This window comes from Protopterus annectens, chromosome 1.part0 (genome assembly GCF_019279795.1).
Source record: "Protopterus annectens isolate FY-2018-M chromosome 1.part0, PAN1.0, whole genome shotgun sequence".
Taxonomy (NCBI): Eukaryota; Metazoa; Chordata; order Ceratodontiformes; family Protopteridae; genus Protopterus; species Protopterus annectens.
The window spans coordinates 739,500,871-739,513,438 of NC_056725.1; positions in this window are offsets into that span (position 1 = coordinate 739,500,871).

The window sequence follows — 12,568 nt, forward strand, 5'->3', positions numbered from 1 at the left end:
TTTTTATATGAGGAAGTGCAGCAGATATTTAAGGAGGCAAGAAAAACTGCAACTAGAAAATCTTATGTTTAAAAGTGAAAGAGATTTTCCAGATGGTGTCTAGCCAATAAAAGAGGTCCTGAAAAGGTTTCAACCCCACTGGTTTTGAAATATTTGTGTGAGCTACTTAGAGATGATTTGTCATATGCTTCTATCAAAGTGCACCTTGTGGTCATCTCAGCTTGTCTATTTATAGATCCCCTACTTTCGTCTCTTTTTGTGGTCAAACATTTGTGAAAGTTGTTTTGCACGTGAGGCCATCTAGAAAGCAAATTCCTCCTCCCTGGGATTTCAACTTTGTTCTTGAAAAATGTACCTTACCTTCTTTTGTACTTACCTCTCAGGCTGATTTATGGTTTATTACTAGAAAGACTGTTTTACTCGTCTCTTTGGCATCTGCAAGGTGAGTCTCTGAGCTGTAAGCTGCAATGCTGGGCAAACTCCTTCCTATTTTTTGACAGGTCAGGATTGTGTTTGCATTAATCCATCATTCATGTGTAAAGTTGTTTCTGAATTTACCTTGATTTATGCCATCAATCTGCCAATCTAATATCCTGATCCAAGAAACAGGGGAGAAAGGATTCTACATACCTTGGATGCACACAGGCAGTTTAGATATTCAGTGGACAGAACAAAGCCCTTTAGGAATGATTAACAATTATTTTGTCTCCTATGAGGAGGATAAGAAAGATCAATGGTAAGATGGTTGTCCTCTGCTATAGTTTTCCATTACTCCCACCATGATAAATCTCTCCCAGGCAAGTTTAAGGCTCACTCGACTAGGGCCTTATTCCTCTTTGATGGCATATTGGAAAGAGGGGGACCCTAGAAGCATTCTAGAAGCAGCAACCTGGTCATCTCTTCACACCTTCACAAATTATTACAAACTGGATGCCTTTTCAAGGTCCAGAGCAGGCTTTGCTAGGACCATTTTCTAGACACTCCTAGATCCTTATTCTTCCACCTCCCAGGCAGGGTAAGCTTTGGGAATCAATCCAAAATGCCACTGAAGAAGTGGTAATGATGAACATAGGACAGTTGCATGAGTCCTAGTTACCTGTAACAGTAGATGTTCGAATTCCTCACTGACTCAGTGGCAGCACCAATTTGCCACCTCCCAAATTGTGCATGGTTGAAGTTGGTTTAAACCTTTTTGATTCAGATGTTGTTGGATTTGTTTTTTATAAGGTATTGTAATTGCTGTGACTTTACTCTTGCTAGATGATTCCGGCTTCATGTACTTTTCTCTCCTCCTGGAAGTGAAAAAGCCTGAACACTCACTTCCCATGACAGCCGAATGCTTCACTCTCAGGATATGCTCAAGCAATCATCTATCATAGGAACAGAGAGGGAGGGGACACTGAGCTTTTGAAAGCCAGCCAGTACTGGGTTACATTGGCAGATAACCCAAAATGCCACTGAGGCAGTGATGAATTCCAACATCTACTGTTACATTTAAGTAGGACTTAATATAACTGTATTTTAAGTAATATACATTAACAATTACACATACATTTGCTAATTAGATTACATAATATGACATGAAGGCAATTATTACAGTATAAAGATACGTATGCATTAATAAATGTTGAAGATTGAGCATTTGAAGAGGTGTATAACTGGGTTTGTAAAAACAGATAGATTATGTGATTAATGTTTTTTCTTCATTTTACAAATGGAGTCTTACTTGGCAGTGAAAGAGAGGAAGGATAAACAGTTTTTTTTAATTCAGAAAATGCTGAAGTAAGTGTTTTTTTTGAGGAACTTTATCATACATTACCTCTTACAACCCCACTACTTACTATAACCAACTCTGATTATACACTCATTTTCAGAGCTATTTCTCAAACTCCATGTCAGCAATGTTCCTTGTACCCTCCTCAGATGGAAATAAGGTTCTTAATAATGATTAATTACCCAGTAAATGTATTGTACCTGCAATACCACAGAGAATCACTGTTTCTATGCTGGAACACTTTGATGCTTGTCAAAGGTTCAGCTGGCACCTCTGGTAATTGTGTTAGCAGGCTGGTGTAGTCTAACCTGTTACATTGATGACTTATTCCCCCCCCCCACCCTCTCTCTCTCTCTCTCTCTCTCTCTCTCTCTAGTCAGCTTGCTCTCTCTCTTGATCACCATTTGCCTTCCTCTCTGAAGCCAGTACCTACCTTTCCAGTCTTTTGAAAATGATGATGTAATTACTCATTCATTATATCTGAGCTGTATTTATTATTTATTTTATTCTTTCTTTGTTGACTGTCCAAATAATCAATCTCTTCACTAGAAACGTGGTATGTGAATCTAAGAAAGTTTGTTGTACAGTTGATGTACTCAATAAATTCTTGGACTACCTGTTGATCCCCTTTAAATAGGATGAACACATCATCCAAGAACCTGGTATAATAACAAATGTGTTGCTTCCAATAAGAATTGTCAAAAATGTGGTGTTTCTCCCAGTAGGCCATAACCATGTTGGCCACACTGGCACCACAAGGGGAGCCCATGGCAACCCCTTGTTTTTGAACAAAATATTTTTTGTCAAATAAGAAAAAATTGGAAGCTAGCACAATATCCAGGAGCTCTGTGATGTTATCAATTTCAATTTTAGGGGCTTTTAAGTCATGTAATAGCAGCCCAATCCATTCTATTGCCTCCTGGTGGGGAATGGAGGTATATAAATCAGCTACATCAATGGTGAGAAAATTGTAAGCACCGTCAAAACAGATATCATTGATGTTTGATAAAAAGGTCCAAGAATCTTTACAGATACTGGGAATGAGTTTTATATATCTTGACAGCAAGAAATCTATATATTTTGAACATGGATAAGTTATAGAACATCTCCCATCAATCAAGGCCCTCAGTGGTGGATCCTTACAGTTTTTATGGACCTTTGGTATACCAAACATCATCGGAACCCTCGGTTGTGAAATGTCAATATATTTATACATATCCATATCTATCCTACCATTGATGAACAAGTCTCTGAAGTAACCCCTTATTTGGTTAAAACACCCATTCATGGCATTTAAGGAAGAAACTTCATAAGCAGGGGAATCAAGAACCAGTAACATTTTCTTTATATAATCATCTTTTTCGAAAATAGCCAAACCACCACCTTTGTCTGGTTTTATTACCCTGACTGAAGATTCCCATAAGTGGTTAAGTGCTTCCATTTGCTCTTTAGTAATATTAAAGGTGTTACAAATGGAAGTTTTTGACCTATTACATGACTTAAAAGCCCCTAAAATTGAAATTGAAATTGATAACATCACAGAGCTCCTGGATATTGTGCTAGCTTCCAATTTTTTCTTATTTGACAAAAAATATTTTGTTCAAAAACAAGGGGTTGCCATGGGCTCCCCTTGTGGTGCCAGACTTGGCAGACTTGGGTGATGTAGTGAATACGGATATGAATGATAATTTTATGCCACTACCTTTGAGTTTTATCACAACATATAATAGTAATTCTAAACAAATAACTGAAATTATTCAAAAAAATTGGTATTTTATTTCTAATAATGCCTTTTTGTTTGAAAAATTAGGTGATAAACCCTGAATGGTTTTTAAGAGGGGTACAAACATCAAAGAATTACTTCAGTATGATTCTGGGTCTAATCAATTTTCTAGATTAAAAGGTTCTTTTTCTTGTGGGTTATGTAATTGGTGTAATACTATCCGCAATGGTAATTCCTTTAGTGTAAGGGGTTCCAAGTATCAAATTAAAACTAAGATTAACTGTGAAACTAAGTCAGTTATTTACATAGCATTTTGCGTTTGTTGTTCCAGCTTTTATGTCGGTAAAACCGACAGAAAACTTAGAGAACGTGTGTACCAGCATTGCTATGCAATAAAAAACTGTAAAAATGAAAATGCTTTGGCTAAACACATTATCAAAAATCCAGGGCATAGTTTTCAATTTATGGGTATTGATAGTTTAATACCATCCATTCGCGGTGGGCCTATATCTCTATTACTGGAGACCCGGGAATTGGAGTGGCAACTGAGATTAGATGCCTTCAATTTCCCGGGTTTAAATGAGTCTTGCAATATTGCTCCTGTGTTAAAATATAAGGCTTATCTTAGGCGTTAATTGTTACTAGAATTTCAGTATTTTTCTAGTTTTTTGGCCTTACGTTTTTCATTTTTTGACAGGTATTTACTGGCAACGCCAATTGGAAATATTTTGGATTGGCTGAGTTGTTATTAGAAATTTTGCATTACTGGTATCAAAATATTTTTAGCTGATTTTATTTTTATTTTTATTTTTATTATTATTATATTTTTTAGCTGCTAATCAATTTATACATATTTTATATACATTTCTTTAGGATAGGTATACATTGGAAATGTTATACATTTTTTGTTGAATATCTGGGCATATTGTCCATTTGTTTGTATATAACTAATAAATTGATGCATGAGATTGAATTTCCATGCATATATATATATACATTTTATGTAATTTTATAATAATGCACATAGTAGTGGTAGGTGTTGTACGCTAGGGATAACCTGTTTTTGGTTTACTACTTGTATAAATACAAATGTATACTTATTTCGTTTTAAAATATACATCGCTTGTTCAGGAAGTGATGTAATCAGTGATGTATTTCATGCATTTAAATGCTCAGTAAGTTTTGGCGCCTTACTGAACATTCTGTTACTCTGATGAAGCTTCCGTTAGTAGAGAAGCAAAAACGCTATCTTATTTTTGTCAATAAATTGCGTTTAGGACCATTTTGGGAGTGCGAGACTGTTTGGCTACCGAATTCTGTGTTTCTGAAGTTTGTGGTTACTTTCGGACTTACTGGTTTGTTATATCAAGATTTAAAATAGAAAGCTCATTTTTCTTGTTTGCTAAGTCTATTAAAAACAGTAATTTATTTACATTGTCTTGTACCTTTCTGTTTCTGATAAACCTGGCTTGGTCTTCATGAATTAATAATGAAATACTATTATTTAATCTGTCTGCTAAGATAGACATAAATATCTTGTAATCAATGTTAAGCAAATAAATTGGCCTGTATGATGTGCAAAGATTGGGCTGTTTATTTGGTTTCAAGATGGGAGAGATGAGGAATGTTTGCTGTAGTTTTAACTTCTTGGAATGCATTAAGCAAGGTTTTCAAGACGTTATCAGGTAAGAGTTTATAAAATTCTGGAATTAGACCATCTAGTTCTGGTACATTTTTTGTCTTAAGATTTTTTATTTGTTCCTTTAATTCTTTAAAGGAAAATGATTTGTTTATGTTATTAATATTTTGTTTGGATAGTTTCTTTTGAATATTATTATCAAGAATGTTGTCTATACTTTTGTTATCAATTGTAGATGAGTTATTATTATTAACATTATTGTAATGGATTTTAAAACATAATAAGATTTTTTTTGATCAGTAACTTTGATAGTCTGATTATTTCTAGTGTATATTATTTCTTTTATATGACTTTATTCATTTAAATATTTAGATCTAATCACAATCCTGTGCATACTCTTGGGATTAATTGAGTAGGATTGTAATCTGATTTTTTTCCAGATTTATTGATATTTTATGCTGCATGATATCCTGATATTCCTTGTTCAGTTTACATATGTCAGCTAATGCAGATTTGTTGTTTGATGTAAAATTTAGTATATAAATTTCTTTTTGTATGTCTACAAGTATTTTATCCCACTCTTTCCTTTTATTTATATACCAACTTTTGACTTTACCATGTAAGACCACCTTTAAGGTGTCCCATAGGATAATATATGAAACCTCTGCATTATTATTGGCATCTAGGTAAAGCTTTATTTCATCTAGAAACCATTCTTTTAATCCTTGTACTGTTACTAGGTAAGCAAGTAGTCTTTGGCAGAAGTTTAAGGGGTCAGTATTAAGTGTTACATTGAAGGTGATGGCATTGTGCTCAGACATAGGGCATGATGTCAGCACTACATTATCAGTTTTGGATAGTAAATAACTGGTTACAAATACTTTATCTATGTCAGTCTGTGCACCAAATCTGTAAGAGTAGTGAGAATACTTCAGGGAGGATAATATTTTCATACCATCAATGTCAATTAGGTTTATGTCTTTTATGTAGTTGTTCAAGTGCTTGGCAACAGGGGACAACTTGAAGGGCTCAGAGCTTGTGGTATCAGTATGAAGGACACAATACAATTAAAATCACCTGCTAATATTAACTCACCTTTAGACTTTAATGTTATGGTATCTAAATGTTTTTTTTTCACAGTTTTAGTCCCAATACCCAGTATCCAGTAGGTGTTTGAAAAAGAGTACATCTTTTTATCTAATTTTAGTATGACTAAAGCAAGCATACCGTCATTGCTCGAGTATGAGTCAACTATTTCTGGATTTCTCATTGATTTTCTGTGTAAAATTAGGACACCTCTTCTTTTGTGGTTATAGTTTGAACTTACCAAATTTTTATAATCCTTAAAGCTTAATTTGTTTAGATCTTCTGTTACTAAGTAAGATTCCTGAATTAATGCAAAATCTGCTTTATGCAGCATTAAATATTTGTTGACACTACTCCTTTTTATAGGGTTGTTCAACTCATTGACATTAATAGATATAATGTTAAACATTATCATTTGATGGAGACTGCTATTATAAGTAAATTTGAAAAGTGCTTTCCTTGATTCATTATGACAAATACATTTTAAAACTGTTATGGACAATTTAAAAACTATTAATTTGAAAAGAAAGCTGCATATTTTAATAACCGTCTGCATGGATAAACTATATCCAGGCTTACTATATCCCTCATAGAAGCCTTAAACCAATGCTCTCATGACATCTAGTGGGAATTCCTAGCTACTGCAGGTTAATATCACGCAGAAGGGAAGCTATATGTACATTAAAAACATGCAAAAGGAAAAATTCAATTTAATATACTATGTATGCATGAACTAAGAACATGAACCTGTATACAATTTCTTAAAATTATTTTTATCTAAACAGACTAAAATAAATTGATTAATCCTAATAATTATTTGTTGCTATGAGTAAACACAGGACTGTAATATCATTAAAGCAAACAGGAAAAAAAGTTGCATTTAAAACTGTCACTGTCAGAAACATATGTGTAATTCTTATTAAAATATAAATGTAATTCAGATTAAATAAATCACTATTTACAGTAAAACATATGATTATAAGACTTTTTAGGAAAAAAATTGCTAAATGAATGAAAACACAGTTCAAATGATCATTCTTGAATCTGATTGGCTGTTAGAGTTCAGTGAAGAGAACAAAAAAGAAAAAAAGTGTCAAAACACTGAGTAATCCACAAACTGGTAGGAAGGAGAACAAAAGAACTTTATTCACAGACTAAGCGCTTTCACCTTATGTCCATAGGGCATCATCAGAGTGAATTAACACAAAAAACTCTACATTTATACAACCCTAAAATACAACATGCCCACTATTAATTATAAAATGCTGTGCCAATTAATTCTTAAAGAAATATAGTTAAAAACAAACACATTAATAAATGTACTATAATATTAAATAACTGGATGACTAAATAAAAATATATATAACCATGCACAAATGAATATAAATATACATAAATATGTACAAATCCTGCTATAAATAAATAAGTTAACTTAAAAAAACTTGACTAACAGAAGTGTACCAAAGAAGCGTATATGTATTTTAAACTTGCATATGTGACATTACAAAAAAAAGGGGGGTTATTATAAAAGAGACATTATTTCTAGTGGTCACCTTAAACCTGCAATGCTCTTAACTTCAATACAGAACTTAATTATATATTATCATTAATACTTGGAGATATAGTGGCATTTGTCCTCAATTGCCATTCTAACTCCAAATTCTCTAGGCAGAGGTTAACATCACCCTCTCTAAAATGGTCAACAATTCTGTCAATAATAAAAAACAAGAATTTATTGAAACCCTCGCATTTCACTGAATGAGTATAAAGTGCACTATACTCTTTTTTCTTTTTTGTTTTATGTGTACATGCTCCTTTGAGCAAGTTTGCTTTATTCAGTGAAGAGAAACAGGTTCAGAGCTCACGCCTACTTCCTGGAAGACAACACAGATTGTTCATCATGAGTCTGTGAGCTAAGTGAAGCTTTTAGAAGCTTGAGCCTGTCACAAAAGTTGTCAAAATTCCATCAAAAAAGTAAATAGACAGGAATTTTCTAGTGAAGTGAAGCCTTTAAGCATAACTTGTAAAATGCTGAATATTTAAAATAAATTCTCCAAATTACCAACCATACACAGCTATAAGATATACTAGCTAAATGGATCACATTGCAGAAGTTCAGTTAAGTAGTAAATGTACATATAATAATAAAATACCACCACTTTCTTTTTAATTACTTAACAGTAACACAGTAAACATTTATTTCTCATATATATATCTATATATATATATATATATATATATATATATATATATATATATATATATATATATATATATATATATATATATATATATATATATATATATATATATATATATATATATATATATATATATATATATATATATATATATAATGAGTAAGTGATTTTATATAATTTCACTAGTGCTATTCCATGTATATAAAGAGACAAAAGTATAAAATAGTAGTTTCCAGTTGGATAAGATTTTGATTTATTTGTATTTTGACTAATATATATTATTTATAAAGTTAGCATTGTTGTGGGAAAGCTAATAGGAGAGAAAAAAGTTATATTACCTTTTGTGTATGATTCCACATTATTTAGAAGGGAGGAAACAAAAACTTGCATGAAATGTGAAGTTATGTATAATTATTTACCTCTGGGTTTCTTTTTTTTTTAATAGTCCACTCATTTTTTGAAGCTTGTCTTTTTAAGTTCATTGAAGAATCCATGGGTTCAGGTTGAATTAAAAGGTTATTTTTTTTGGATAAATGTGGATGCTTCTTCTAGATAGTCAAAAGTTTTCTTTCCTTCTGGCAGGGATAATATTATTCTTGCTGGGAATATGAGTTGTGCTTTGATTCCTTACTTTATTAATGATTTTATTAGAGCGACACATGCTCTTCTTTTGGACATTGCAAGGGGTGAAAAGTCATTGTCAAACCTGATAGTTTGGTCAGCAATTTTTAATGGAGCAAGGGACCAGGCAGTTCTTAAAACAAGGTCTTTGTCTTGAGTGGAGACAAATCTTGCAATAATAGACCTTGGATGGCTGTTTTTACTGGATACAGAAGTTGAAGTTAAAGATCTGTGTGTCCTTCCTATCCCAAAGGATAGTGTTTCAGGTAGGTTTAGGATTTTAGGAATCCAAGAAGTCAGGAAATTAATCATATTGTCCACTCTATTTGCTCCGTGATGCCATTGATTCTTATGTTGTTTCTCCTGGTTCTATTCTCAGTGCCATCTATCTTTTCAATGAGTCTGGAATTTTCTTGAAGAAGAAAGTCTATGTTTTTCTCCCTTTCTGTTAACATGTGGTCTACATTTGTTACAGAATCTTCCAAAGCAGTAATCTGGGCCATTTGTTGTTTAAAGACTTCATTTAATAAGGTTATTTGTTTGATGGTATCGTCTTTTATATTTTCCACTTTTAAGTTTAATTTGTTTGTTTTACCACCAAGTCTTGAACTGTAGTAAGGATTGCCTGTATTTCTTTCTTCACTGGAGTTTCTTACTGAGAAAATTTGGACCTGCTCATCTTCCTTTGTGAATGCGGTTTCAATGTCCATTCTATTTGAAAGTTTGACAGGAAAATATGAAAATTTTAGCTTAAAAATTACACCAACTTGTAGCTTACAACTTCCAGAATCTGATTTTAGTAGTTTCAGATCTTTGTTGATGAAATTAAATAAAAAAAACTCCTATCAAGAAAAATGAAGACTGCAGAGCTCAAGAACTCTGCCGCTTTCAGCTTTATATCCAAGCCATGCCCCCAAACTTCAGTTTAAAATCTCATCCGAAGGATGGCACACTCAGGAGTGCAGCACTTTCCTTATGTTGCACTGCAGTGTCACTACTGGAAAAATAATCCAACTGATTGTTGTGGGAATATAACCTAGAACCCTCTACACCAAAGGCAACTGTGCTGTCTACTGTATTGAGCTACTGAGGCTGCTGAGAATGTTCCTTTTTTTGTTTTTTTTTTCACAGTTTTCCTCACTGCCTGGAAACATCCTCATGCCAAACAAAATTTTTACCTCAGGAGGAGACCGGAATCCATTTTTACATTGTCTATACCACTTGGAAACATTTCTGCCTCCAGTAATCATTACTGGGCATTATTAACAAATTCTGAAGTGGAGCTATAAAAAAATCATGAAAGTTATGATGCTTCATTTAATTTATTTCAGTATACATACATAAAATAGATTAAGTTAATACCTTTTGTAACTTTTCACAAATGCATTAACTGCAATGGTTAAGATCCAGTACATTTTACCCTTCTTTTGACAAACTCACATTCAGTATCACAGAATAAACCTTTTTTTTTCCTGCAGATGATTTTCAGGCCAGCATTTTGCACTGACACATGTGTTTTGTTACATATTGTAAGTATGGGTCATCTTACATTCTTTTTTTCTGTGTTTCAGCTGCTATTGTATGACATCAGCAAGGAAAATATGGAAATCGACAAAGGAATCCTTTCTCTAACCACAGTGACTATCCTCTGAAGTTGTATACATATGCTAGCTGAATTATTATGGATGCTGTAAATATAACATTCTTCAGGTTTATGTAAAGATAGTGACATCTAAGCATTTAAAAAAGAATGCCTTTTTAAAATAAAATTGCAGAATTGTATAATTGAATGTGACTTTCATTTGTATTTAAAGATTACAAATATGAATGAAAATCTTTACGGTAGCTTCCACTTTCTGGAGAAAATCTTTATTGCCATCTGGATATTATTAATAAAACCTTCTGTGACTTTTTTCTTGAGGGTGTAATGGCACAGCATAGTGGTGAGTATGACCTAATAAGGAAAAGGTGTAGTAGGTACATGTTGTACAAAATTGAGTTACTGGCGAGTGGTGCATTGAATAGAACTGAATATTGGGCAATACATTAGAATCATTTATATGTGTCAATCACATGATAAGTAAATGATAATGACAGCATAACTGTGTGTGACAGAACTTATTTGTGTTATCAAGCAGTAAAGATAACTGCATACTGCTATTAATGCCTACTACAAAGCAAGGGCAGAATTTGCAATACGCATATGTGATAAATTTGATATCAAGTCATGCTCTTCCTTTCCCGTTTGCTGTTTTATTTCATTCTTCTTCCTGCTGCAGTATGGCAGCATACAGTAAGTCTTACCAAACAATTACAATGAATGGGAAAATCAATACAAATCATAACTTGAATGCACAAGAATGCATTAGTTATCACGGATGACATTAGGATAAAAACCGTGTTATATGGTGATCCTTTGTTTTCTTTTTATTTCTGCTTGTGGCTTTATCTCAGAAGGGTTGCACAGAGGAAACAGACGTACTAAGTGACAGGTGCTTCTACTACTACACATTTTGGGCAAATAAGGCAATAGCTAGCCAGAGGCAAATAGACCATTATGTTTTTTGCTTCTTCAGAAGAATTCTCTACAAATGGCATGTGTACCAAAGATAGATAGCTTCTAAATAACTAGCTTAAAATCAAGTTTGGCATGTTATCTAACTATACATATACCTGTTTTACATATGACTGATTCCAATAATTGACATCACCTACTAAGGTAAAAACCTACCTTTATAAGACCACTACTCAAAACCACTACTGGTGAAAGAACCTTCACAAAACTAGCCCCAGGAACATGGAATTCACGCCTGTCTGAAATAAGATCACACCAAATTAAAGAGGCATTCAAACCAAAGCTAAAATAACATTTTCATAATGTTAAAAAAAATGCTAGAATAACAGGATTTGTGTCAGTATGGGTTTTATGAAGGTTATGATGGGTGACTCTCAAATATCTGCCTTTATTTCTTGACTTCAGAACTCTGTGATTTGCTAGAAAACCACAAATGTTATGGAGAACAGACCAAAAATATTTGACAAAAATCTGGACAGTTGAGAGGTATGGTGGGACCTAAGTGCTATACCATGTGAATTTTCTATTGCAAAGTTGCAACAAGAGGGTAGCACATATAATAACACAGTATATTTCATTACAGACTGAATGGTCGGAAGGGAGCACTGCATAATCCCTGCAGCATAAACATTTTTCATACAGAATTTATCAAACAGAAAAAAAGTTAGTCCCCACATTCCCAGAAATAACAATAATATCAATCAATTGTTCATGATTTTCATAGACATTCATAGTTTTCCTTTGAAAATTTCATATATGCTTTATAAAATTTGTGCTATTGTGACAAAGCATTGATGGCTGAAGTCATTACATAATGCTAAACAGTTACAGACTACTCATTCTTCTATAAATGCTTTTTAATACATCTCTCTTAATGTATCAACTTTTTAATGTGAATAGTGCTTTTTCTAAGTAGTTAAATGTCACGTGTGTGTGTGTGTGTGTGTGT